Source organism: Diceros bicornis, chromosome 36 (genome assembly GCF_020826845.1).
Source record: "Diceros bicornis minor isolate mBicDic1 chromosome 36, mDicBic1.mat.cur, whole genome shotgun sequence".
Taxonomy (NCBI): domain Eukaryota; kingdom Metazoa; phylum Chordata; class Mammalia; order Perissodactyla; family Rhinocerotidae; genus Diceros; species Diceros bicornis.
Window position 1 is genome coordinate 15,425,206 of NC_080775.1, and position 6,011 is coordinate 15,431,216.

Consider the following 6,011-nt stretch of genomic DNA (forward strand, 5'->3'; position numbering starts at 1 on the left):
CAAAGTAAAATACCATTTTTGCTTAAAAGAAAAAAGTAAACTCAGACTCAACAATTGTGTGTAGGTGTGCGTGTGACACACAGAAAAAAGTCTAGAAGGCTAAACACCAAACTTTTTTTGTGTGGTAGAAATGTAGAGGAGGCGCTTTTACTTTTTCTTTTTACAATTTTGTTCAGTTTGATTTTTCCATCTAACAAACATGTTTTTATTTTGAAATTAAAAGTTTTTTTTTTTTTTGAAGAGAGGGCTAGCCACATTCATTTCATCAGAGAACATTCACTAGTGCGTTGCAATACTTAGTGGGTTGCTAATGAAAAAGCTTCTTCTCTAAATAAAACAGGACAGCTAATCTGTCTGTACTGAGGGAAGAGCTGGAAGGTGAGCAGTACACATAAGACTCTGGATTTTATTACCAAGAGAGGATTGTCCATCATTTCTCTCCTTGTTTCCCAGCAGTCTTGAGAAGAGGAAATATCTTTACTCGGTGGTAAAATTTAAAAACTGTGCTGTTTTATACCCTTTTGATTAAGGCTGAATACTTAGTTATTTCTTAGCATCTTTTCCTTGAGAAGGATCTTTTCCCTCTATTTCTTTGAAATAAAATAAATATATGTGTAAGCCATTAAGCATTTTCAGAAAATAGGAAAATACCAGCTGAACTAGTCGAACTGCTAAGTCTAAATGCTTTCAGTTATGCTTTGGAAAAGTGCTTTAGGATTTTATTTTGTAGTTATTGTTACCTCTTTAAACTAGATCAGGAGTTGGCAAACTATGGCCATTGATGTCAGTTCTACCCCATACCTATTTTTGTAAATAAAATTTTATTAGAATATAGCCATGCTCAAAAATGTTTGTGGCTGTTTTCCCACTATATGGCAGAGATGGGTAGTTCTAACACTGTGTGGCCCACAAAGCTTAAAATATTTACTGTGTGGCCTTTTACAGAAAAAGTTTGTCGACCCCTGAAGTAAATTATTGAGACTCGTAGACTACATCATCATAAGGCTTTATTCAAGAGTTTTCTTCCAGATCTTTGTAATAATTTACTTATTTGACTGCTTTCTCCACTAGATTATTAAGCATTGTGAGAGCAGACTCTCAGTTCTGGTCACCATTATGTCCCAGCCCCTAGGACAATACCTGAACATAGGTGTTCAGTAAATGTCTATTGAATAAGTGAATTACATGGAAGAAAACATAACAATGTCATCTTTGTATCCTACAGGACAATGGCCAGTAAAGATATCTTTTGCATATTTTATGGTTTGGTTAGAAACACAATAAAGAAGGAAAGAAATACCACCACTTCTGACTTCATTGGTCAGCTTTGCATGATTTTTTCCCCAAACATATCAAATTTCACATTGTCATCAAAAGTGCTTTGTTGTGGAGCTGGCCCTGTGGCTGAGTGGTTATAGTTCTATGCCCTCCGCTTCTGCAGCCTGGGTTCGCAGGTTCGGATCCCGCGCACCGGCCTACATTGTTCACCAGCCGTGCTGTGGTGGCATCCCACATGCAAAATAAAGGAAGATTGGCATAGATGTTAGCTCAGGGCCACTCTTCCTCAAGCAAAAAAAAGAGGAAGATTGGCAACGAATGTTCGCGCAGGGTGAATCTGCCTCAGAAAAAAGTGCTTTGTTGCCTAATGAAATATACTCCCAAATTTCCTTATATCTTCAGGTGACTAAGTTTTTTCCTTCTGAATTTGTGGAGCATTTGCCAATTAAATTTTCTAGGGTTTTTTTATTTTTTAAGGTGAAAATAGCTTTAACATTCTTCTGATTATAAAATGATACATGTTCATTATAAAATTAAAAAAGAAGAAAATATAAAACATCCTATATTCTACCACCCAGAGTAACAACTGTTAAGATATTTTTGGTGAACATCTTGATAATCTTTTCATGCACTTGCCAGTTATCTTTGTAGTGTCACATATATATTTAAAAACTTCACTTTTACCAGCAAAAGCTTATATGAAATTGTAATTTTACCTGTTTACATGTCTGACATTGTCTAAAGGACAGAGCCAAATATAAAAATAGAAATGCCTATCTATAATACTGTGAAAGTCTTGGGAGGCCACAAAATATTTCATCACAAACGGAAAGCTTTTATCTGTGTAAGAGCTTTTAAAGATAAAAAAAAAAAGTATCAGAGCACAAAACAAGTTCTATGGGAAAATGTCAGGATTTCTAAAATAACAATGAGTGACCGTGTAACATTTATAACAATACTACTGTTTATTTCCTTTAAGTTATCTCATTTTTTAATTGTGATCTCACCACGGCTCCATGAGTAGTTGTAATATGTAGAGAGTAGTATGGTGTGTATTTTGTTCTAGACGTGGAAATAGATTCAGAGAAGTTAAATAATTTATCCAAAGTCTCACAGTAACTAAATGGTGAATTTTGAACTAATATTCAGATGCTTTTTTTGTAAACTTAAGTTTTCTTGACCGCTTACTATTCTGAGCACATTTTGTGCATTATTTTAATTAAATGGAATAGGAGACTCTCCATGGACCTCCAGAAATCATGTTTTCAATGGTTTTTATGGAAAAAAATTGGGCGGGGGGGTGGAGGCATAATGCTGTATTGTCCCCTTGAGGACCCTGGTATGTGTCTCTCGGTCGCTTTTGATTTCCCTCTCCATTTAGAGCCAGGGTTTACCAAGATCCTCACCCTTTTTAGTCTCAAGACTCCTTTATACTCTTAAAAATTACCGTGAACCTAAAGAGTTTGTGTTTGTATTGGTTATATATATATAGTTATATAGTTATATAGTTATTTACCATATAGAAATCAAAACCAAGAGATTTTTTAAATAATCGTTTTTAAATAACAAAAAACATTACATGTTAACCTAAGTAACATTTTTATGAAAAATAACTTCAAAAACAAAAATTTAGTGGCAAGAGTGTTATTTTATGTTTTTTCAAATCTCTTTTAATACCTGGTTTAAGAAGATAGCTCTATTCTGGTATCTTCTTCATTCAATCTCTTGCAATATCCACATTGTATAACCTCTGGAAAACTTCACTGTATACTTGTGAGAGGAGAGTAAAGAAGGCAGATAGCATCTTGGTAGTATTATGAAAATAGTTTTGAAATTATGAGCCCCCTGAAGGGTCTCAGGGTCCCTGTACCATACTCTGCGAGTCATTGTCCTTGATAGTATACACAGTCATGCATGTTGAAGAGACAAGGCCTAATCTATCCCCTGGAATTAATGGGATTCAAGACTAGAAAAACAAAGGAAACAGTAGATTTACAGACGAGTCTAATACATTCATTCTGTAAATGTGTACTGAAACTGATCAAGACCCAAAAAACAGGGTAACTGCAGATTTTGATAAGTGCATTTAAGGGTGCAAAGAAGAGAGAATGGAAGACGGGAGGTACCTACTTTAGATAGGGTGACCAGGAGAGGCCTCTGAAGAAGTGACATTTCAGCTGAGACCCATAAAGGTAGCCATATGAAGAAAGCGAGGAGCATGTCCTCTGAACTAGGAAGTAATTGAGAGTTTCCTAAAGTTATTTATTTCCTTGCTTGTTACCTGCTCCTCCTGCTAGGATATAAGCTTTATGAGGTCAGGGTCTTTTTCTTTCTTGTCCCCTGTTATATTCCCAGCACCATGTACAGTGCCTGGCACATAGGAGATGCACAATCAAAGATTTCTGAATGAGTGAAAAAAGTCCTAGAGAAGAGTGAGCAAAGGGGAGGATGGCACAAAGGAAGGTTGGGGAGGCAGGGTTCCAGGTACAGAAGGCTGTGTAGGCCGTCGGAGGTTTGGATTTTATTCTACGTACATTGGGAAGTATTGAGAACAGGAGAAGGACGTGTTCCACTTTATGTTTTAAGGTCACTTTTCAGCTGTATGGGAAATGATTGGAGGGGAGCAGTAGTGGAAGTGAAACCAGGTAGGCTTTTTCAGGATTCCAGTTGAGAAATGACGGCCTGTGCTAAGGTGGTATTAGCAGTAGTGATGGAGAAAAGAGGCCAAATCAAGGTATATTTTGAACATAGAATTGACACAACTTGCTAATGGAATTAACTTAGAGAATCAGGAGAGGGTGAATCAAGATGACACCTAGATTTCCTTGTAGAGTGAGTGGGTGGTGTGCCACTGTATTGAGATGAGAAAGTTTGTGGGGCATGCAGTGGAGAGGACCACATCTGGAGGCAAAAATGAAGGGTATTTTTAGGAGTATGTTCAATTTGAGATGTTTGTGCAACACCTAAAGGGATCTGTCAGCTAGGCACTGTGGATGTTCAAGTCTGGAACTCAGGGCAGAGGTCAGGCAGGGCTGGAGACAAAACACAGAATCTTAAGCATAAAGATGATATTTAAATCCATGGGAATTGAGGCAGTCACTTAGGGAGAGAGCAGAAGAGAAACGTCTTGGGGCCAAGCCCTGAGGAACACCAGCATTTAGGTCAGATAGAGGAAGAGGAGCCAAAAAGGGGAGTCAAGAGTGGCCAAGGAGGTAGAAGGAAAACTGAGAAAGAAATTGAGTAAGGATGGATGCTCATGGGGTGCTGTTAGGATATCCAGGAGGGCGGTGAGTACATTTGGGGAGGGGCGGGGGGAGAGAAGCCCTGGGAAGGAGGTGAGGCTCTATCTAAGTCTTAAAGGGTCTGTAGGAGTAATCCTAGCAAAGATGGGGAAAAAGTAGGCATTTTGTAGGCAGAGAGAACAGGATTGACCGAAGTCCTGGGGACAGGAAATGGGTAATATTCGAGGAAGTGACGAATTAGAATAGGAGGAAATTATTAGCAATGAGGTTTGAGAAGTGGACAGGAACCACCATATCACAAAGGGCCTTCCGTGTGAAAGGGCTGGATAGGACCTTTATTCCTTATCATCAGGGTAATAAGATGCTCATTATAGAAAATGCTTCAATATGTAAAAACCACAGATCAAAAAGGAAATCGTGCCCCAGAGGTTTTATATTTATCTTCCTATAGTACATTGTTTCTTACATAGTTGAAACTGTATTTTATAGATTTTTATTGTTTGTTTTGCTTAACATATTAAACACTTCCCCAATACTAAAGCCTTCATAAACATTTTTTAATGGCTAGACAGTATTTCATAAGGGAATCAATTTAATGTTCTGTGTTTACTTCCAGTGTTTCAAATTTATACATGATGCTTTGAAATATTTTTGTAATTTTTTACATAAATTTCTTTTAAAAATCCTTGGTAGATATCAAAGGACTTTCCACTGAAGTTTTCGCAATTTCGTCTTCCAAGATTTCTGCTTTGGATTGTTGAGAACAGTCACCATGGATGCAGTGTGAAGACTGGATGGGGGCGGGGTGGGTGGCGACCAGTTAAGAGCTCCTGGAGTTGTCCTGGGGAGCGGACGTGGGCCTTACGCAGCCCTGCCACCAAGGTGTGGCCCCCGACCTCGAAGCATCGGGCACAGCCTGGGACCTCGTCAGAAATGCAGACCTCGGGTCCCAGCCCAGACCTACCTAATTCGAATGTGCTATTTAACAAGATCCCCAGATGATTCCTGTGCCCATTCACGTATGAGAAGCACTGATCTGGACCGGTGGTTTCAAACTGTGCTGCACACTAGAATCCCCTGGGGAGCTCTAAACCTCCGGTGCCCAGGTCACACCCCATACGCATGACATCAGTCTCCGCGAGTGGGGCCAAAAAACAAAACCTCTCCAAGTGATCCCAGCGCGCAGCCAGTGTTGAGAACCTGGGATCCAGGGGAGGAACGAGAAGGAAACGTAATGGTCAGTTGGGCTCAGGTGGCTGAGGAACAGGCCTGGGAGGGAAACGTACTCTGCACCATACAGCTCCGCTCTACGGTCTGAATTTTGTACAGTGTGCACGGAGTGCCCGTGTAAAAGAACGAAAAGGCCCGCGGAGGCCTGATGTACGGCCCGGAATGGCTCGCTGCGCGAGCCCGGCTGAGCGCCCCGCCCCCGCCCGTAGAGCCCGCCCCTCGGGGACGCGCGCCGGGATGCGACGTGGGGCGCAGGCGCGC